We start from the raw sequence: 24,022 nt of genomic DNA on the forward strand, positions 1-24,022 counted from the left end.
TGGGGGCCACACCATACCATGGGAGTTGCAACATACGGGGGGCCACACTGCTTTCAATAAGCCTAATGACAACCCTTAACATAAAACCGTGGAATGTCAGGGGCATCCACACACCTACTAGACGGAATGCAATATACGCATATCTCCTAAGACATGTCGCTAGTGTGGCACTTTTGCAAGAGACACATCTCATGAGGCAGGAGGCAGCCCTCCTCAACCGCCCCTGGAGGGGCCAGATTTATAGCACCAACTATTCAGCTATGGCCAGAGGGGTTGTGGTCTGGATCAAAGCCGGTGTCCCGTGGGCGGAGGAAGAAGTCCTGACTGACCGAGGGGGGCGCTATGTTCTAGTAAAGGGCAAACTGAATGGCCAGCCAATGGTCTTGGGATCCATATAGGCACCCAACACTGCACAGGGCACCTTCCTACAGGACCTTTCAGGGGCACTACTTAGATGGAGGGGAGTTCCGTGGGCGATTTTAATGCTGTGTTAGACGTTGCCCTTGACCGCTCCTTTTCCCCTCTTAATACCACTACGGCCTCCTCTAACGCACACTCGCTTCAGTCTTGGATGGATAATTGAGCACTTTCAGATATCTGGCGAGAACGAAACCCTCACTCCCGGGTCTACTCCTTTTACTCATCGGTCCATAACTTACATGTACGCCTAGACAGAATCCTTTCCTCCGGGGCACTGCTTCCTTTGATCCAATCCGTTGACTATCTCGGGCGGACGCATTTGGATCACAACCCCTTGGTACTGTGCTAAGCCTGGGAGGTGCAGCCCCTCCCAGCCTCGACCTGGCAACTACAAACAACTGTCTTGGAGGACCCTGCCTTCTGAGGTGCACTAGAGGCAGCGGTGGCCTCTTACTTCGTGCTTAATGGGGGTTCCGCGGACTCACTCCTCACTGAATGGGAGGCCTTCAAGGTGACACTGCCTTGGGCTAACCTGGAACATTCGCCGACAGCTAGACATTTCGCTCTCTGCCATCGAGAAGCAATTACTCTGGCTCGAAATGCAGGTTGCTGCTGGCATAGACTGGCAAGACCAATTAGAGTCGGCTCATTCGGAACGCGTGGTCCTACTTGAGAAATTGCGGTGCCACAACTTTCTAGCACACTCTACCTGCACGCACTCCTCGGCGGACAAGGCCGGAAGACTTATGGCTTACCTGATCTGGCAGGAGCATCCGCAGCATCCCATACAGCTACTAGTGGACGATCTCGGTCGAGAGCGACACACCCAGAGAGACATTCATGCGCTGATGACGGAGCATTACGACGCGTTATATGGGGCCCAGGGGTGGAGACGCTCCGAGTGTGGCATCCTTTTTGGACACCATGGAGCTACCTACTCTTACCATAGAGCAGTCCCTCGACTTAGACTCACCTCTCGCCGAGGACGAGGTAAAGGAGGCGTTCTCTGTCTTCCGGTAAAACGCTTGGCCCAGATGGCCTCCCGGCTGAGATTTTTAAAACCTATGCCGATCGCTTGACCCCACATTTACTTTCTCTTTTTGACACAACGGTCTCGAAGGGGGCGCTGCCTCCAATCATGCGCACCGCCAACGTGGTCTCATTGCTGAAACCCGGCAAAGATCCAACGTCCCCGAGCTCCTATCATCCGATCGCGAATCTAAACATGGATTACGAAATCCTCGTGAAAATATTGGCCAACCGTTTAGCTCCGTTAGTCCCTGAGCTGGTGCACTCTGACCAGAACGGTTTTGTCCCCCAATGCAACACACCCCTAAATCTTCGACGTTACTTCCGGGTGACGGAGTATGCCCCAGCAGCCTGGCCCCGATCAGGTTGCATGATGTTAGACCTCGAGAAGGCCTTTGATTCGCTGGCCTGGAGTGTCTTGTTTGCCGTACTGGCCCGATTTGGGCTGAGGCCATGTTTTCTTAGTATGGTGCGGTTGCTATATCATGGACCATCAGTTCGGGTTCGTACAGGGCCCTATTTGTGTGACCCCATCCGGGTGTGTCACGGGACCCGGCAGGGCTGGCCGCTCTTCCCGCTTTTATTTGCGTTGGCCGTGGAGCTGCTGGCGGCTCACATGCACACGGGAATGACATGGGAATCCAGTTAGGGGACGACAAGCACACCGTATCACTCTACGCAGGTGATCTGCTGCTTCATGCATGAGATCTACACAACATTCCCGACACACTTGACCAGGCCCTGAGCCACTTTGCGCGCGCATCAGAATTTCGGGTCAATGCCGCAAAATCTATGTCTCTCTCCATTCATAAGGGAGACACCGGGTCTGGGGTACGTCCTGGGGGGTACCCCGATCACCTGGTGTGTAGATCCTTTCGCTACCTGGGAGTTCGAATTTGCAGAACTAAAGCTGATCTTTTTGATGGTAACATCCTCCATGCTACCACGCCATCCGGTCACAAATGAGTTTTTGGAAGACTCTCCTGCTGGCGATCTCTGGAAGGATTGCCCTTGTAAAAATGGTGGCACTTCCTCGCCTTCTTTACTACTTTACCACCTTACCTCTTATCATCCCTCCCTCTTTCTTCAGGCAGTGGGAAAGGACAGGGAGGGATTTCATATGGGGCACATTGCGTCTCAGAGTATCCATGGGGAAACTATGCCTCCCTACTGCCTTAGGTGGTCTGGCAGTCCCTAATTTCAAATATTATTATCTGGCATTCCAGCTGCAGTGGGTTGCCAGATGGATGTCATCTCGATACCTCCTAGACACAGCTTCACTGCAACCCCCGTTGTCCCAGAGCTCCCTGTTACGGATCTTCCATCCTTGCTCCAAACTCAAACCCCCTGACGTGCTCCTGCTCAACGTAGCATACCGATGCTTCCGAAGATCTCTTTTTATCACTAAGGCCACTATTCCATACGCCCCTGACATCCCACTGCAGGGAACTCCGTCGGGAGACATCTACACCTTGACAGCTGAGCTACAACATTGGGCCTCGGAGGTTATTGTGGACATAGGCGACTTCTTTCAGGATGGCTCCCTTATCCACTATCAGGAACTCATATCGGACGGGGACCTACGCCCTGGGCAGTTCCTACTACACCGAGCACTTATTGCTTTTCTGGCGTCTAAGTGGGGGACCTTTGAGCAAGAACCACCCATGCACTACGCATTACAATACCTTCATGTGATGGGGACAGGGCAACACCTGATACATTGGTTCACATCTTCCATTAGACAGCACACAGAAACCGATCTCACCTGGTTTAGGCAACACTGGGAGGAGGGTCTGGGCAGGGCTTTCACAGATAAAGAATGGACCACTGTTCGGGGCAGCCCCACATACATCCGGCGCAACCAACGATTTAAACAGATACAATTCTTTGTTTTGCACCGAGCTTACCTCACTCCCATCCAAATCAACAGGCATTTCCATTGAAATGACGCGAATTGCCCCCGTTGCCAACACATAGACGCTGACATTCTCCATATGGTATGGTCTTGCCCTATCCTGCATGATTACTGGTCCCACGTATCAACTATCCGGGCGACTTGTACCTCTCGGGTGATCCACACCCGTTGGGAGTTCCACCAAACAGCAGAAACAAGACACATAAGGCCACCACTAGATTTTTAGACTTGGGGCTAATAACAGCTAAGCGTCTCATAACCAAGAGATGGATGTCCCCTCTCTCACCCCCCACAATTGCTTGGCGACGATCTCTAGTGAATTGAGCTAGGGTGGAGGGGTTGGTATTCCAAAGGGAAAATCTCCTTGGCCTACGCAAACTCCACATAGCGCATCAGTGGGATGCTATGGTACAGAAGCTCCAGGAGATGGTCACTGGCACAGGGGGTTCGTGCGAGCTGATGGAGGCTGGAACTCAAGGCTCGTCTCTGGCCCTCACATAGACTGAAGAGTACTGGTTTCCAAGCATCTTGAACCCTGTCCGTGTCACTGGGTTTGGCAAACTCAAGTCCTCTTCTCCCACCCCCACCCCCCCACCTCCCGGGTTCTACTAGGCACAGAAACAGGTTGCAGGCGACTCCTTCCACCCCTCATTATCTTATGCTGTCCTCATTATGTTGTACCCTATGTCCACGGTTGACGCATAACGCACCATGTTCTAACTGTGTTCATATAGTCTGGCGATGCGGTCTTTGGGTCTAGATACCCACTTCTATCAGGGGCGTGGTTCTTGGACTCTAGCAATGGACCTCCATGCAACTCAAAAGTCATACATTGATTTGTACATGTTCTATTGACTAACGCTGCCACATACACACAGTACGTTCTCGGGATTTTTTCCTAAAACTGAGCAAAATGCTAAAAATTGTAATAAAAAGATTTAAACAAAAAAAAAAAATCAGTGTTCTTGCTCTTTTGATTTCCTCTAATTCACAGCTTCTACTTCCACCTGATGAACCCTTAAGTATGCTTTGTATTTACTGTCCTGTGTGCAGATTCAATAAAACATATAGGTAATTGGGAGGAATAGGTTTCTCCAGTTCTATCTTCTAATCAGCAAAGGTTTCTTTGTCTCCCCACACTCCATCTCTCAAGACCACACTCATCCCCTGTAGTGTTCAAACTTGGAGGGTCACATTTTTCCCATAACAAGTCCTCTGAGGTAATGTGTTTAAGAGCAGGGATAATGCTGTACAATCTCAGCAGGTTCTCACAATTGAGCATTTCCTGAGGTCCCTTAGGGCAGAGCTTGGAAATAAAGACTATTTTGGGGGTTCACTAGGTATCACCCCACTATTATCCAGTTGGGCGGGTCATAATGGCTCAGGGCTGACTAGCAGGGATTCCACATATTCCATTGTTCCCTCTGCTATGTTGCAATTATGTAGAAGCCACTGATTCGAGATCCATTGTAGATGACCTTAAATCTTGATTGCTACTTAAGTTCACTGGCTCCAGATTTCAGGCCCCAGCCGGTTTTCCTTCCCCAAATGACTTTTGGTGATCCATAAGTATTATTCTTTTTGGGAGAATACAGATATTCGACCCTGAAATATAGCCCTGACTGTCCGACTTGCAAGGTTCCACCAACTTAGCTCCTAAAGTGGGATGAGATGAATTTGGACCATGTATATCCAGGCCCATCAATGTTGCCTGTGTGCTCACGTTCTTAACATTTCGGGGTTCTTCTTGCCGCTGCCTAGAGTATCAGCCATAAGGCCAAGATTCAGACTTGGTATCCCTGGAGCCATTTCTACAGACAGGTCAAACTGTAAATTTACTTTGTTGTGGCCTGACCGGCTGGGTGGTTCCAAATCTTTTGGCGATATCTGCTGAGACTTAGCCATCTTCGTCTGCCCAAAGATTGGGTATACACTGGTGGGGATACTTGATGATAGTTTAGACATTGCTCTTTTTAATGAGCGTTGTTTTTTAGTTTGCTTTTTTAGTTTCTTTTTTGCCCTCCTTGAAAGACTTGCCCCTACAGAGATATCTGCCGAGATGAAAATTTGAAGACCCGGGGCTTGATTACCTATGATTAGGGATTCTCTCGGCATCAATCTCCTTTCCTGCTCAGGTTTACCTACTTGTATGTCCGCATCTGGCTCTAACTGTGTGCAAACTTTATTAGGTTGAAGTGCTAATGGCTCAGCCCCCGCAACTGATGCCTCCTGGCAATCTTCACATTCCCCGTGACACCCCTTCATTGCACAGATCAACTCCTCTGACGTGTGATTTACTCCCAGAGAAAATATGTCCACCCTTGAAGTATTGTTCTTAATGCCCTTCACCAATGCATGCAATACCTCTGGAAGGGCACTAAGCCTATTGAAAATAGAGGAACATAGGCACATTTTCTCCAACTCCAAAATACTTAATTTAAGACCAATTGTTTTCATTTTCTCCCTGCCAAGTATGTTGCAAGTGACTGAAGCAAATCTATCTGAAGTTCCATTTTGCTATATTGCCAGAGATGCGCCCTGGCCATTATATCCTGTTATGTCGACCAATGTTGAAATCTTTTGGGAGACGAAATCTGAAACAGGAGAGTAATTACATGCCCTCCATCCCATAATTAGAGTTTGACTAAGCGTGCCCTGCATTTGTGCTTCCATGGCAGCTAAAAACTGGGCTGAGAGATTTCCCTGCTCCAGACCTGTAGTAATTTCACTACCAGTCATAGATGCAATAATTGATGTTGAATTTGTAGCTGAATTTACTGATAAGTTAGTTGTTGAAGGGGATTTCCCATTTGTGAGTAATGGTGAGACACGGTAACTTCGTGAATCATTACTTTGAAGGACTTGGGCAGCTACCAAGATTGTATTAGTTGTAAATGGAATCCATTTGAATACTAGTTTCTTTGTCAGCGATCTTGGAGACCAAGGACCATGTAGTGCTTACTTGATCCACTTTATCTCTGTTATAACTTGAGCTGAAGGCAGCAGCAGAGATCGAGGTGCTCTTCCCCAATTGATGGAGCCTTGGTTTACCACCGCTGAATCTTCATCTGTTAGTTTCTGACATGATTGAGAGCGCTGATTGTTAATGCCCGCCACCAAGGGTAGCTTATGACTGGTACTATGTAAGTTGGACGCCAAAAGTGGAGAGGGCCCTGGGTCAATCCAGACCAAGACAGGAGCACCATTATCTGAAGACAATTCTAATGACATGCTGGTAGCCCGAAAGTAATTCCTGATTGATCCTTTTGAAGAGCAAGTCACCCGTCCCTCCATATCAGTACAAGACTCACACTGGGATCGCCTTCATTTTGTGGCAACTTCTCCAGTTCCGGCCCAACTGTTTTCTTAATAGGCTGGGGGAGTTTCCACCTCCCCATTGCAAGATTAAACTGGTTCTTGGTTTCCCCTAAGATGTATTCCAGTGTATTTTTTCACCAATCCGTGTCCGCAGACCCCTGCCCAGGGATTTGTATAGTAACAAAGTGGAAAGTAGAAAGTCAAACCCAGCAGCGCGGCCTCACTGCCTGCTGTGCACCAGATCCTCGGGTATAAACTACCAACAGGAAGGGCAAGAGCAAGCTGCAGGTCTTGCAATCTGCATGTTGGACGTATTGGGTGGGCTATTCCGATGTTGCCGCAATTTTAACCTCCAGAATTCACAGGAGCTGGAAGCGTAGACTCCAATACACTTCAATGCTTCCACAGACAAAATGCCTCAAAGTACCCCAATGAGCCAGTGAGCCAGGTACTAGGCTTATAAAAGTCTGCGGTGAAGGTGTGGCGGGAAGGGAAGGGATCACTACATATAACTTATATTAATTTTTAGTACATAATAAATATAAACATATTTATTTGTGTCATAGATATTAAAAAGATAATGTAATTTTTTTAATTAATTGAATATTTAATTCAAAATTAAGCTACTAGTGCTGTAGAATTTTTATTTTGTGTATTACGTTTAAAATATATTAGTAAAATGAATGTACATTAATGTTAAGCATAAAAAATATTTACTTTTTTTTAAAGTAATAAACTTTTTAAAATTATACTTTACCATAGGGAGATCTCCTGGCCAGTGGTGGCGACCTTTGCCTAGGTGTGGAAAAGTTACTAGTAGTAACTTACACTCATAAGTGTGATTTCAAACCCTATTTCAGGGAGAAGACACATGTATGGCAAATATTTATGGTAAATTTACACTTGGAAATGGTGAATACCTAAAAGTTTTAAATGTACTAAAAAGTAAGCCTGGGCGTTGAACTCCGCTCCATTCGTAGAGTTTATGTTATGTTATGTTAATTTAATCTTGTATAGCGCATATATACCGACAGGTCTCATAGCGCTCAGACAGAGGAAGAAACATAAACAACGGAACAGGCCAAGTCCTCAGGTACTGGAGGGCTTTGCAACCATGTTGAAAGCTTCTCTGAAAAGGAAGGTTTTAAGTTTTTTTCGGAAGGGTAAAAGTCTGGATTCTTTCCGTAGCTCTCCGGGCAACTGATTCCAGAGTTGTGGCAGAAGGACCAAGAAAGCTCTACCTCCTTTGGTTGTAGAGTTGAAACGAGGGCATATTAGTCTGCTGGCTTCCGCTGAGCGCAGCACGCGTCCTGGCACGTATTTGAGTACCCGTTCTTTTATGTACTCAGGGGCGTGTCCGTGGAGGGCTTTGTAGGTGATACACAAACCCTTAAACTTAGCTCTTTGTCTAATGGGTAGCCAGTGTAATTCACTCAGCAGGGGGGTGACATGAGTTCTTCTGGGTAGTCTAAAAATAAGCCTGGCTGCATCATTCAAAACTATCTGCAATTTATTTGTGAGTTTCTGGGGTAACCCAACATATAGCGCATTACCATAGTCAAGTCTAGAGACTATAGTAGCTGCTACAATTGTCTTCATGGTCGAGACCGAAAGAAGGGGAACCAATTTCCTCAGCTGTTGCAGAAGACCGACACAAGTTCCGACCACCGAGTTAACCTGGTTGGTCATAGAGAGCTCTGAGTCGATCTTTATTCCCAGGCTTTTCACCACAGGTACTGGAATGGGGGGGACTCCTAACTAATGGGGCCAGAATTGATCGCTCCAGGGGTTGTTTTTTGTTGAAATAGCAAGAACCTCCGTCTTGTCAGGGTTGATTTTTAAGGAGTTGGCCGTCATCCAGTTAACTGTGAACCTAAGTACGCTCTGAGCAGACTGTTGGGCGTAGGCCGAATTATCGATCCTTAGGATGAGCTGAGTATCATCCGCATAGTTGGATACTCTGCAGTCCATTTTGGCTAGCGCAGCCACCAAGGGCTGTAGGTATATATTAAAGAGAAGGGGGGATAGTGCGGATCCTTGAAGGACCCCGCAGGAGATGTAACCCTTGTCCGATACCTGCTCAGCCAATTGGATCCTCTGTGTTCATCCTGATAAAAAGGATTCTAGCCATTTGTGGACCTCTCCTTGAATGCCCAGGTCAGCCAATCGGGAGAGTAGCTTTTGGTGGCAGACCGTACGTATCGAACGCCGCTGACAGATCTAATAAAATCAGGGCGCTCGATTCTTTATTATCGGCCTTTCACCTGAGTTCGTCCAGGACTGACAGCATAACCAGCTCCGTACTATGATGGGCTCTGAAGCCTGCCTGATGGGCCTGGAGAATCTCATGTTTCTCCAGAAATACTGAGAGAGTCGTCAGAACATGTTTCTCCAAGACCTTCGCCAGAAAGGGAAGCTGAGAGATGGGCCTAAAGTTCTTTAATATAGTCCTATCTGCACCTGGTTTTTTTAGAAGAGGAATAACTCTAGCCTCCTTCATGTTAGCGGGGACCTGACCGGTTGCCAAGGAATTGTTCAGGAGAGTAAGAATCTGATTCTCCAAGGCAGGTAGTGCCATTCTAAAGATCCGTGGGGGGCAAGGGTCAATAGGAGAGCCTAACTTGGTCCCGTAGGCCAAAGATGTGAGAGTCCTTGAGTCTAGGTGCGGAAAGCTAGTGATGGGACTGCCCTTAAAAGATGGAGGGGTGGGCAGTTCCGAGGGACATGTGGTGATACGTATGTTTTTAATCTCTAAAAGAATGTCAGTTACTTTCCGAAGAAAAAAGGCCTGAAAAGCATTGCAGTCAGAAGGTGCTGCTGCAAGGTTGATGTCAGACTTTTTGCTGAGTTCTTTCAAGATCTTAAAAGTCTCCTTTTGTATGTTAGGTGCGCTGGCGATTCGCTCAGCGTAGTACTCAGCTTTTCTAGATATAATGGCCTCTTTGTAAAGTATAAGTAGACATTTGTAAATTATTAGCTCAGCAGGGTCGTAGACTTTCCGCCATCATCTTTCGGCTTGGCGAAGGCTTTGTTTCCTTTCCCTCAGTGGTTTATTAAACCAAGGGGCCCCCTTGCCTTTGTGCCAAATTCTTTCATTGCGTTCTGGAGCTACCTGATCAATAGCAGCTTGTAGGGTGTTGGTGAGAGTTTCGCTTTCTAGATCGATATTTCCCACCTTAGAATTGGGTGGGGATAACCTCAGTAGTGTAGCCCCTAAGTTCGCAGTCTGTATTTTATTCCAGCTCCACACCTTCCTCCATTTGAGAGGAGCTAGTGGAAACGGGCTATCTACAGGCGCCCAGCACGAGATCAGAGAGTGATCTGACCAGGCGCAGGGTTGAATGTCCATGAGCCTGTCCCGCCTATTGGAGGACCAGATCAGATCCAAGGTATGCCCTTTAATGTGGGTTGGGTGATCAACCATTTGGAAAAGCCCTATGGAGTACATTGCCATTTCAAGTTGTTTGGCGTACTGCTCTCTCTGGATTATTTCCCAATGGCGATTGAAGTCTCCAACCACCATGAGACGTTGGTATCGTGTACTGAGGTCAGACACGGTCTCAGTGAGATAGTCATAGAGCCTCGGGGTTGCCACGGGAGGGCGGTAGACCACCAGGAGCAGGAGACAAGAAGATTTAAGGGAGATTTTAATTCCTAATAGATCTATGTTGTCAATGCTCTCTGCTATGATCTTTGTGGCCATAAGTCTGGTGTTAAAGAAAATAGCCACGCCCCCCCCCCCCCCTCTCCTATTGTCCTGCCTGTTGTGCCAAAAGGCATCAAATTCCCCAGGAAGGGCAGCGATAATATCTGGGGCAGAAGTGTCACCCAACCAAGTCTCTGTTAGTGCCAGAATGTCAATGTCCCCCTCCTGGAGAAGCGTAAAAATTTCCAGGTAGTGTTTCTGTAGTGATCGTGTGTTTAAGACCACTATTTTCAGGCCCGGAAGGTAATCCGGGCTAATGTAATTCTGAGGTGCTTGCCTCAATACAGTGTGGCTACTAGTCCCCTTTTGCCTCAGAATGTTTTCACTTCCCAATTTGGCAGTGGTGAAGTTATTGAGCCCCTGATGACCTAAGGCCAGGTGAAGTAGCTCAGAGGCAGAGTATCTCAGCCTAGGACCAGGGGTTGTGGCCCCTAGCCCCGATCGGCCGCGGACGAGCGCTGACGGGCCTGCCTTAGGCGCGCCCGCTGCGCGCATCAGCTGCGCGTTCACTCCAGCGTCGTAGTTAAGGCTGGCCTTTTCTGTTAAACAGCCAATTAGCTCTGCTGTGCAGCAGCTGTGGACCCCCCAACCACTAGACCGCATTAATACAGCGGAAGTGTACCAACGAAGGGCTGACAGGAAACTCCCCGCGCTGACCCTCAACTTAACAATTTGAGAATGTTTTAAAAAACAAAATGTGTTGTCTGAAGAGCGCAATAATCATAGATTGCAGAAATTCTAGGGTCCGATTCAGGTATCAGCAGAACATCACAATTTCCCCCGTTCCCACCAGTGCTTTCCAATTCAATTTCAAACAATTTCAAAACAATGATTACAGTTTTAAAAACAGCTAGTATCACTATCCTGAGGGCAGCCCGATTACCGTAGCTGTCTCTCCCTCTATCCGCTGCGCGTTCGCTCCAGCGTCGTAGTTAAGGCTGGCCTCTTCCGTTAAACAGCCAATCAGCTCTGCTGTGCAGCAGCTGTGGACCCCCCAACCACTAGACCACATTAATACAGCGGAAGAGTTCCAACGAAGGGCTGACAGGAAACTCCCCGCGCTGACCCCCAACTTAACAATTTCAGAATGTTTTAAAAAACAAAATGTGTTGTCTGAAGAGCGCAATAATCATAGATTGCAGAAATTCTAGGGTCCGATTCAGGTATCAGCAGAACATCACAATTTCTCTCGTTCCCACCAGTGCTTTTCAATTCAATTTCAAACAATGATTACAGTTTTAAAAACAGCTAGTATCACTATCCTGAGGGCAGCCCGATTACCGTAGCCTGTCGTAGTTTGCAGAATGTTTCGCACTCCACGCTCTGCGGAGCGTGAACAGTTTTTTCCTCGCTCACGCTTGCCAACAGTTGACAAGCACGAGTGAGGAAAATCCAACGCTAGACCACTTCCCAGCGAGATTTCTCAACGTGGGCAGTGTGGATGGTCGCTACCGCTTGCGCTGAGAAACTTCACGCAGTTTGGTGGTATGGAACTCTGTGAACTCTGCCCACTTACTAAAAATTGCAATAGTGAATTTACATGTGTAAATTTACTCATGTGTGAATTTACCTTTGTGAATTCGCGCCGTTGTGTGAAAAGAGTGTTTCTGGAGCATGCTCTCATATCCTCTTTCGACGACCAGATTCTCACCATTCCAAGCTCTTAGAAGCAGAAATTGTAGTTGAGAATAGATTCCCTCGTGGATGCCTGTCAATAAATATGATGGATTTTGTCAGACATGCATTTCGAGTGACATCAAAGAAATGTGAAAAAGGTGCAAAAGAAAAGGAAGTTGTGCAATGATGAGAAGCAAACTGTGAAGGTTTTAAAAGTGCATGTAGAAGATGTGGTCAGTGTTAAATTACCAGGCAGACTGACATAAAATTGGCCCTTGGTCAAATAAAAGGTTAAGGAAGTCTCGAGGTCTGCAGTGAGGTTAGTGTCTACCAAATGGTGAAAGAAAAGTTAAGGGTTACAGGGAAGGGGTTGAAGTTAAGGAATCTAAAAGTTTTTCAAGTGAAAGAGATACCTGGAGAAGAAATGTGTGTGTCAGTGTGGGCTAAGAAGCCCACTGCTCAACATCTACAAAGTACTTTGGATTCCTCATTGGGGAATGATGAAAACATGAAATACTTTATTCAAGTTTGCTGATCCTGTCATCCTCGTGGAATCCTACTTGGAAAAACCAGTATGCAAAACTGCACATTATTCTGAGGTTTAAAGGTGGGAGGGATATCTTGAATGTTGTCCTTGTGTGGCGTGCAGGTGCGTTAGATCGTTGTTTGTGTGAAGGAGAAGGTGTATTGTGTCTTGCTCTGGCGTTGGTCTTGTGTCGTTATGTTTTATGTGAGGGTTCATGTTCTTGATTGGAGCAGCGGTTGATGGAACTGTGTGGGGTGGTAGGCAGGTGTTATCAGTGCTGGTAAAGTTATGAGTCTGGAATTATTCTAGATCAAGAAACAATTGTGATTTTCATTTTTCTACAAAGTCATGCAGGTACTTTGGGTTTCACTCGATCAAAGTTTTTAAATCCTCTTTGGGAACAGAGTGGAATTTAAAAAAAACAGTGTGGATGATAATGTTCCATTGTTTTTATCCAGAAATAAGGGGAAAGTAGAGGTTAAAGTTAGGTTCACCCTCCACTAATATACCTATCAAAAAACTACCTGAACGAGTCAAGTAGACAGGAACCTAACCGGGAGAGACAAAAGGTGTAGGAAACAATTTGATCCTTAAGGACACCGTTATCAGAAAGAAAGGGAAGTATTATCTCTTTCTATAGTCCCCTCACTCACCAGGGTTTCCCCACGGTGACATGCTTCATCATAGGGGTCCTCCCAGTCCTCTACGGACTGAGGCGTGCTACGACTTGCGGTGTTACGTAGGAGCACTAGAAATTTTGTGGACTATGTGTAGTGTAAGTGAAGTAGTGGTGGAGTGGGAAAATTAAAATAATCAGCTAGTGGGCTACAAAATAAACTTTATTGGTGCTCTAAGCTGAAAAAATTAAAAACGGGGTAATATGACAAGGGACCCTAACTATAATGGAAAGATGTGCCTAGCATATCTTGAAGTCAACTAGTTTCGAGCTCCCCAGCTCTTCGTCAGGACTACACTGGGACCAGCCCAGTGTCGAGAAACTTGCCACTCCTAGTCAACCTTAATAAGGTGCAATAAGTGTGATGCCACAATAGTAAGGCATGCGTTTTTAAAAAAAATATACATACATAATGTACGTTAGCACAATGGTCTGTAAAGTACAAAATCACAGTTAATTGGGAGGAAAAAGATATATATGCATAGTGTAATACGTAATTGTCACTAAAGTTGTGAGCACACTACACCCAGGTGTATGCACACTTCCATGTCTGACGTGCCGCTAAGTGAAAGACAGAAGAGATGCAATTATTCACTCCATGCCGGCGTGGTGATGGAAAAAGTGTGCTGTTTTTTGATAGGTATATTAATGTTCGATTGTTTCCAGCAATAGTGGAAAGAGAGGAGGGACATGAAACAAGGGAGGATCATTTAGAAACTTAGAGTCTTAGCAGTGATCATCATGACAATCCTTTCAGTGGAAGACAGAATGGAGGAAATTACCATTCTGAGGAGCACAAACATTCATTTATTGACAAAAGATTGTACGTGGTGTTCACCTTATGTGAAAATAAATCTGCTATCTTGTTCTATGTAGGCAATATAGGATTATCAATATGTGCTTTCCCCCTGAAGAAAATTGAGTCTGCTCAACTTGAAATCATTTTCATGCCACATTTCTTGATTTGACTCTACATTACACTAAAACAGGATTATTACTTGGGTTGTGGCCCTAAGGATAGTGAACAGATGTTTCCTATGCATATGTTTTCGTTTTCTGCTGCTCTCCTTCTTCCTTTTAACCTCAATATGTTGTTCATGGATTTTAAGTTCCATGGTATAAAATTGCACTTTATCGGTCTTTGCTCTTAATGCTTATTTCAGCACATGAAGATCTAGGACAGCAGAGAATGTATGAGTGTTAGCATTACAGGCAAAGAGGGGCAACAATCTTATAACAGGATATAGAATTGTTGACTGAGACCACATTGCCCTTTATCCCATGCTTCCTGTTATCTCTGTGGGGAGATATCAGGGCTGGAATTTACTATATTAGTCAGCATCACCACATAAGAACAGGGATTATAATTTTTCCCACCTGGAGTAGGCACTTACCTGCAGGGGACCCAGGAATACTAGGTCCAATTCTGTTTCTTTGTCTGCCTTCGGGAAACAAAAACATCATACCTACAAATATTTATTAAATACTTGGAGCAGGTGGTAAATGTTGCACAGGCCCTTTTTGTTGCCTGTGGGGGTGGGGTAGGAGGCCTGAGGGTAGGGGCTTGTGTGATGGCAGAAATCTTTACTTCAGTGGTGCTCCCTCCATGCTGAAGTATGGGGGCAGAAGTTGGTGAGTGCATCAGCTGAGGCTGCCACATAGCTTCACACGGTTTTGAGTGTGGTGTCCCCTGACCTGGAATAATTGTTTCTGGAGTTTGAGGACCCAATAATTTGGCATCCCGAGACAACAAAAACTTGTAGTTGCCCTTAGCTGTATAACGTCTAGGACATTAGAGTCTCTAGAAGGGGGGATCGGAAGAAAAGCTCCACTTGGTGTAATCGAATTAAAAAAAAAAAAAAAATCAATTTCATTTCAGAACAACAAATGTGAAGGTCAGATTATTGAGGGTAATGTTTCTACTGAGGACCAAATCGAGAAAATGACCTTTGCGAGGAGTGCACTGAAAAACGTATTGATGTTAATTACGTACTTGCATATGTTTTAAAACATCTGCAAGCGTTCCTGAATACAGGCAGCCTGAGAGGAAAATGAAGACTCTGGCTATCAATAGCAGTGTCGAAGTACAGTCACTTTCAGCAGAGTCAAAAAGAGAGATTCTAATTGGCTATCATAGCTGGGAGGGCTGTACATTCTAAAGCAACACCAAAGGAAATGATGGACGGAGTGTTGAACATTGCAAGCACTCACCCCCAGTCAACTGATCTTGGTTTAATCCATCACTGTTCTTTAGCCCACTCTGCCACCCCAGTTCAGACATGGCCATATGCAAATCAGTCTGACCCTGTGCCTCATGGGAACGGTCCAGCCCGAACTGCCAAGCCATGACTTCCCTGGACCAGAAACAAGCTTTCTAGGACCGGTTTCTGGCATTTCAGCCATCTTCAGCCAGGCTTGCTTGAATCCAGTGGCGTGGCAAAGTGAGCAAGGGACTCATGTCTGAGCATACCCTGCCAACTTATGGCGAACAAAGCAACACCAAAGGAAATGATGGACGGAGTGTTGAACATTGCAAGCACTCACCCCCAGTCAACTGATCTGGGTTTAATCCATCACTGTTCTTTAGCCCACTCTGCCACCCCAGTTCAGACATGGCCATTTGCAAATCAGTCTGACCCTGTGCCTCATGGGAACAGTCCAGCCCGAACTGCCAAGCCATGTCTTCCCCAGACCAGAAACAAGCTTCCTAGGACCGGTTTCTGGCATTTCAGCCGTCTTCAGCCAGGCTTGCTTGAATCCAGTGGCAAAGTGAGCAAGGGACTCACGTCTAAGCATACCCTGCCAACTTATGGCGAACACAGCAACACCACAGGAAATGATGGACGGAGTGTTGAACATTGCAAGCACTCAGGGCTGTACATTCTAACTGTTCGCAAACAATAATCGCAAACAATAATTCTGAGATCTGTGTATGTTGATACAATATATTTGCATGTATATCTTATGAGTGGTTGAGGAAATTGAGAGTTTTAGATTTTAATTTAAACTATTGTCATGCCTTGTCTTTGTGTTTATATGGTGTATTTTTATGTAATTTCGTGTAATTTCGTGGAGTCAAGATGATCAACACGTGACCTTTTGCCTGAAAGAAGCCAAGTTTACGATCCAAACATGCAGTCAATGTCAAGATCTACTATATTGCTGAGAATGTTTTGGTCATTCAAACTGCCAATCTGGTGTTAATATGGCAAAATGGGATGCAAGGAAAGTTAGAGGTTCAAAGCGTGCACCTTGAATATTGAACTCACAATATCAGTGGAGCACAAAATTGAGGATAAAATACTGAAAAAAATATCGCCGGTTAAGTAACTCTAGAGGGCATATTTACAGGGAAAGTGGCGAAGCGTGCTGTTAAGCCTAGAAAGTTAACGATACGCTCTGTCACTTTTGAAACGCAGGGCTGCACCATATTTACAAGAATATGGTGCAGCCCTGCATTTTCCCTTGCACTGGTGCTAAATTTAGCTGACTAGCGCCAACGCAGGCACCCTTTCACCATAGAGCAGGGGTGCCTGCGTTGAGGGGAGTGATTGTTTATGTGCAGGAAGGTGTCCCTACCAGCACATAAACAATCTTTAAATGGCGTTTTGTAACTTCTATGTGTGCTGCTTAATGCAGAAGTTGCAAAACGTCATTTTTTAAAAATGATTGTTTATGTGGAGGAAGGGACACCTTCCTGCACATTAACAATCATTGGCGTTTTGCTGTTTCCATGTATGCTGCACAACACAGCACACATGGAAACAGCAAAAACGAGGAGAAATTAAACATTTATCCTCATTGTACCAAGGTAAGACTGGTCTTAATTTTGGCGATGCCTCCAGTTTACGCCACCCTTGTAAATAGGGGGCAGCATCAAAATTAATGGGTGTTGCGGTAGAACGCTCACCGCAACACCCATTGCCCTCCCCTTTCACGCTAAGTGTAGTGTGAAAGGGTGCCTTATTTACAAGGCAGCGTTAAGCCACATTATGTGGCTTAACGCTGCCTTGAAAATAAGGCAAAGTTCATATCGCCATCACAACATGTGAAAAAGTGACGTTGTAGTGGCGACATGAGCTTGTAAATATGCCCCTGGATTTTATAAACCTAACTCCACAAATAGGTACCTATGCGGTACACAAATCTTCAAGATACGCAGATGTGGAGTTAGGTTTAGTAAATCTATACTTCTCTATGCACACTTACCTTTTGATATTTTGTCCCTTGATTTTCTCTCCTTGATTTTTTTTTTCCATCTGGATATTGTTGGCGTTGATATTCAGTAGTACAAACAAGGCTCAAGAAGATGAGGTTGAATCATAGGCTATCCGCCAGATAAGTTAGTGTTCACATCGGATAATTGATTAAGGCTGAGGATGTTAGCCATCCTTTCAGCAAAACTGATCCTGTTTGCAGACTACCTGAGGAAATCACCCATTCCAACCAAGAAGTACCTGGTATTAAAGTAACTTTGCACACATGCCTTTTGAAGAGTGAAAGGGTTAACAAACAAAAAAACATTAACAGTGAGAAAATCAGAGATCATGTCCACCAGAGGATCTCCAAGGACACTGTGTTAAAGCAAGTTTGACAAGAATAGGCAACAGACAAATACCACCATTATTCCACAGTTCCAGACTCCCCTTTACTCTGGATCTAGGATCAATTGAACCTTATAATGTGCTAGGACATCCGAAGAATGATGATACCTTACAAGGTAACATCCCCAGCCAGTTGGCGAAACTGGCTGAACTGGACCTAACAACCAATCCCTAGGTACACCTTTTTTCAGGCTAGTCTTGTAGTGAGACTATTTCAGTAACATTGCATCTGAAGGTTGATCTTGAAACACAGAGAAATGGAATCACCGGGTCCGATGCTAAGAAACAGCTCAGAGATCAAGAAAACAAAAACAGCACAAAACAGAGAACAAATAAAGAAATAATACCATTTAGTTAGAAATTACCAAATTTCTAGCTGTGAAATTATTCAGCAACACGGTGATGTTGTCCAAAAGGTAGGATCTTAAGTAATACAGACCTCATCTACCTGCTTCTAACAGTAACTGCAGGTTCATGGAATCCCCCCCGCCAGAGTTCCAACCCCTATCCAACTTTTCAAGACATCACACTTTCCCTTCCTTTAATATTATTAGCAATTGTAAAAAATATGATCAAATTCAGAATATGAAACTAAATATATGCAGTGCGTGGTTTCTCATACTAACACCCAAGAAAAGAATACATGCACACTGAGCAACTTAATAGGAAAGGTATTTCCTTTCAAAGAAGAAGTTAGCTTTGTATAAAATCTTTCAAATAAGCAGGGCTCCAGGTCTTCCTATTACTTCGTCTTTTGCCAAACCGCTTAAGATGAGACCCATGACTTGACGCAGCTCCACTCAACAACCCGACAAAGGTGTCACACACGCATCACCATTCCGCAGACTCACAGCTTGTTCATGACACTTAGATATCCTACTAATATTCCAAATTCTGTTATCACTTGTCTTTATAACATTCTTAAACTCCTTTATGACGTTCACTGGCATAGAGACTCTAAACCAACAGGCATACCCAACTGGTGTTTTACCTTTCATCCAATCGCCCATCTCCAAACATAAGACACCAGTAGCTGCACTGTGTTTCATATCTTTCCTTTCTCTTATCTTGGCAGGTCTTCTCACAGTGCTGGAAAGCGGCAATTGTTATCCCTCTTAAAAAAAAATCAAATGGGGACCCTAGAGACTTAAAAAATCTACACCCGGTTTCTCTCCTGCCTACTCCGGCAAATATTTCTGAGAAGTGTATTAACCAAGAATGATCTCAGTTTCTCACTGATCATGATCTTTTGGACCCTTCTCAGAATGGTCTCCAGAGTGGTCACAGCACCGAATCAGCATTCATCACTGCAGCAGTGTTTGTTCACTGCCAGGTGGACCAGGGAGGCGCGGCTATCCTGGTTATGCTTGATTTGTCCACAGCCTTCAATGCAAAATCCCTCCATCCTTGGTGTAAAGTTGCAACAGGTTGAGCTGAGGGACTCGGCATTAGATCTTGTAGGACCCTTCCTGGAGAACAGAACCCACATTGTCAGCTGTGGGGACTACAGGGCTAAACCCTTTCAGCTCCCTTGTCGGGTCTCTCAGGGTTCCTACCTCAGTCCCACCCTGTTAAACATTTAGGTGGCTCCATTGGCAAAACTGGTGCGATCCAATGGGTTCCAGGCGCTGTCCTATGTGGACGACACCCAAATTATTGTCTCAAAATCTGACAATTGAGCACTGGTGGTGGACAAGTGTAAATCCTGCATGAGTGAAATCAGTACCTGGATGAAGGAGAACTGGCTTAAATTTACCACCAAGAAGACATAGATTGAGTTCTTTGGGGCAGATAACATGGTTTAGTTGGAGCTCTGGAGGCCTGAGACTTACGGTTCATTACCGATCCCAGTGACAGCCACAAAAAATCTTGGTGTGATTTTTGACAACACCCTTACTATAGACATTAAGGTCAACAGACCAGTGAGCGCCTGTTTCTTCATTTACAAGATCTTGAAGAAGATTTTTTCCTATTTACCAGGGGAATTATGAGTGTCAGTAGTCACAGGCCTTACTACATGGCGCCTTGACTACTCTAACGCTTTTTATTTATATGCCAACCAATGCTCCCTAAACAAACTTCAGATTATCAAAAATGCAGCTAGAATGTCCCCAACATCTTTCTGTTAAGGAGGGATTGTGGTCACTGCATTGGTTACCCATGAGAAAGCGAGTGAACTTTAAAGCCCTGTATTTGGTTTACAAGGCTCTCGATCAGCAGGGCTCTTGGTACTTGAGGACAGCTTTCAACTGATATTTGCCAAGCAGACAGCTTAGATCTGCAGCGCGGAGGAGGGTGATCACTCCCAGGTGGTGGAAGGCCACATGGGGTGGGCGCACTTTCTCTTTGGCTGCAGCTACTCTATGGAATAAGTTACCAATGTATATTGTGAGTCTGAATTTGTACTCTGTATTTTGTAAGCATCTCAAAACCTGGCTATTTTACCATGCTTAAGAACGCTCTTACTGTCTTTCCCTGGCTGGCTTTCTTACTGTTGCTAGTGTTTTGATGCCTTTTTTGTTTAATGTGCTTTATAAATACAAACACATATTCTCCAGTTCCTTCAAAACTCCATCATTTAAATTATCGATATACCCTTTACCCACAAAACCCAACCTTGTGAAATACATTTGCTCAGATTCCTTCTCCTAAATAACTCAAAAGGGAAACATCCAGGTGAAGCATACGGACACATGCGATACACAAAGAGGTGTTTCTTCAGCTTATCTTTCCAGGACATGTTGTTCATTCATGCAATCTGTATCCCTTACTTCAAAGTCTTGTTAAATTGCTCAACTACCATTCATATCTGGGTGGTAAAGTGCACACATTATCTGCGAAACACCATGTTTCTCCAAAAAGTTCTCAATTTCCTTTCAATAAAATTGAACCCCATTGTTGGACAGAAGAGACTTGGGATAACCTTCTTTCAGAAACAGCAAGGAATCTTATTAAATCCTTTGTAGACATATTCATTACACACTTGAATTCAGACCATTTTGAAATCAAATCATTTAGTACAATTATGTAAGAAGTGGCATGTTCCCCTTGTATAGGGCCAAGTAAATCAATACCAAGGAGCTTTATATTGGGTTTTTTTTTACCTCATTGCTATTACAACATTTAATACAATCTTGCACCAATTGCTCCACCAAGACATCGAGCTCAGGCCACCAAAACTCCTGTCTTACCCATTCTTTTGTATATACAATCCCTAAATGTCATGGATAAGCCAATTCCACAATCCTACTTCTTAAGCTTTTAGAAGGAATTAGCCAAGATCCCCTGAACAACAAACCACCCTTTTCACTTATTTCCTCCCATACGTTCCAGAAAGGTCTCAACCTTTTATCTTTTTCCTTCCAACCCTTGTTCCAACCTTGCCTTAACTTAGTCATCACATCTTTCAAATCAAAATCATTAACCGTACCCTCTTTCCATTCACTCTCTGAAACGACTCCTTCAGTTACCACACATACATTCACCTCCATGATTTTTTCTTGAACAACCACATCTTCCTGTTCAGTGCATATTAGATCTTGGCAATCAGTCAGCAGCAGTGTTGTGCACTCTAGGAATATATCATCCCTTGAATCAAAATTCTTGTAAGTCGATAACCCAATGACAAATTCTTGAAGAAAAAGAATCAAGCCCTTTATTTATGAAAATCTTGTGTACCAGCTTGTGATAACTCTTCACCACAAACATATAACCCCACAAGAAATGTATGAACGTCTTCAAGGCATAGCGCACCGCAAGAACGTCCCTTTCAATAAACAAATAACATACTTCCTGTTCTCCCAATGACTGGCTTGCAAAAGCAATTGTTACATCCTCACCTTGTGCTCTCTACATAAGCATAGCACCAAGGGGCATATTTACAACAACCGGCGATAATTATCGCAAAGCGCATTTAGCGCTAGGATAATTATCGCCGGCTAGCGCGGATTTTTATCGCTGAGATAGCGTGCTATTAGCAACGCTTATCTCAATAGCGATAAAAATCCTCACGCTAACTGGCTAACGTGAGAATATCGCTGGAAGCCCAGTGATAATCTCACGTTACCTTGTTGATATGGACTCACAAACTTAGCAATGATATCCACCTTCCATAGGATATCATGGCTAAGTCAGTCCTGAAGCAGGTGTTAGGAAATGAGCGATAACAGGTGTTATCGCTACTTTTCCTGACGCTATGCTTCATAGCGTGGGGCTTGATGATAGGAGAAATGTCGCTTCGCGACATTTCTCCTATCATGTCAGGTCAGGAATGCCCACTTTGCATCTCATTAGAGATGCAAAGCTGGGCGTTAGAAATCCCCACGCTAAAGCAAGGTTTCACGCGTTAGCGTGACCTTGCTAATATAGCGATAAAATTATCGCCGCTTTTCGCCCGAAAACGGCCGCTAAAGCGGCGATAATTTATTATCGCCTCGTTGTAAATATGCCCCCAATTCCTTTCATGCTCGCATCTCTAATGACATGTGTGTCCCTTCCAGGAGCAAAAGCCTGCAAATTTGGGATCCCTGTAAAACACTTTTTAGACTCCAAAAACTTGTACTCACACTCATCTGACCAATTAAACAAAACACCTTTCCTAAGCAATTTTCTCATACATTAGGTTCATCTAGACAGCCTCTGGGTATAAGAATTATAAAACTCCAACATTGCAAAATATAATATTAACTCTTCTTTCTTCCTGAGGGAAGCCATCTTGCTAATCGCACCTACCATTTCCTTTCTTGGATCAACCCCATCCACAGATAACATGTCTCAAATAACAAATCTCATTCTCCCCAAATGTGCTTGTTTTCAGCTCTCTGTTGTAAACCTGTCTCTTGGAAACTTGACAGCACCTGCCTCAACCTTTCATTGTGCTCCACTCATGTATTCCTACATACCAAACATAATCTTGATATCTCCTTACCCCTTTAACATCATCCCAAAATTTTCCCATTATCCTTTGGAAAACAAGGGAGGCTAAAACCAAGTCAAAAGGCACAGGTATAAATTTATATGTGCCAAGAGGAGCAATAAAGGCTGTTAAATCTTGAGATTCCTCATGTAAACGCACCCAATGATAGGCAGAAGGCAAATCCAAGGTTGAATAGTACTAAGCCCCACCTACCAAAGTCAACAACTCAGATATGTAGATATCGGTTGCTGATCAACAACAACTGCTTTATTCAGTGCCTTTAAGTCTATACCAAAACAAATCTCATCACTTGGCTTCTTTACCACAACAATAGAAGCCAACCATTCATTATCCTTAACAGGTACAGTCACATCATGTTTAAACAGCCTATCCAATTCAACTGTTATCTGATCATGCATACCAACTGGTAATCTGCTTACCTTGGAGACAAATGGTTCTGCACCACTCTAAAGTTTAATTGTATGCACATAAGACTGTAAATACCCAATCTCGCCATGGTTAACCTCTGGAAAACTACCCACAGCATTCAACCATCTTCCACCTCCAGTACCTGTACTTGAGGTTGCATGCTCGGATAAAGATACACACCAAGGTCTTTTTGTACGTGCCAACCCAGTAAATCCTCACTTCTCTCAGAAACAAATATGTTCTCTTTAGATATCCTATCCTTAAACTCTAGAGTAGCATAAAAGTAACCATGTATTGGAATTTCTTGCCCACCATAACCACTGGGTTTTACATCAAAGGTTCAGATTCACATAACCGCCATTCAGATGGCGACAAGTTTTCTGGCATATTATCATCAATCAGGACCATGAATCAAAGAACATTGTCACATGCACACCATTCAAATTGACCTCATACAGATTTGCACATGAAGTACGTCACAACTGCATAACAATCTCACCAAAATTGGCACTTATTCATAAGTTTTACTTGCCTGGATGGATAGCCTACAACACTTCATAAAGTGTCTCTTTTCACCATATTTGTTACACATAGTCTTTTGAGCAGGACAATCTTTATAATTATCCATGTGACTTTGCTGTCCACACCTAAAACATGTACTCTAGTACTTTGTGGTGCATATTCTCAAGGAGTTATCGGCGAGTTATCGGCACTTTATCACAGCCAAAGTCGTGAAAAATATATCACCCCATTCACAAGCTGGTGCTAACAGCCAATACCACCAGTTTACCTGCGATAACAGCAGCAAAAAACATCGCCACAGATGACCCCCGCACCAATCGCTAATGAGATGCAGAGTAGGCGCTC

The 24,022-nt window shown here is 44.5% G+C and overlaps 1 protein-coding gene across 9 annotated transcripts in view; it reads right to left on the minus strand.

Moving 5' to 3' along the window:
- The window catches only part of LOC146805130 (P2Y purinoceptor 8-like), a 290,559-nt gene that overhangs the window by 47,185 nt on the left and 219,352 nt on the right, over window positions 1-24,022 (minus strand). For all 9 annotated transcript variants that reach the window (XM_085622273.1, XM_085622275.1, XM_085622271.1 and 6 more), the window contains one exon: window positions 11,959-12,096. The gene's annotated coding sequence lies outside the window, so the exon portion shown is untranslated. The remainder of the gene's footprint in view (window positions 1-11,958; window positions 12,097-24,022) is intronic.

Source organism: Triturus cristatus, chromosome 8 (assembly GCF_964204655.1).
Source record: "Triturus cristatus chromosome 8, aTriCri1.1, whole genome shotgun sequence".
NCBI classification, from domain to species: Eukaryota; Metazoa; Chordata; class Amphibia; order Caudata; family Salamandridae; genus Triturus; species Triturus cristatus.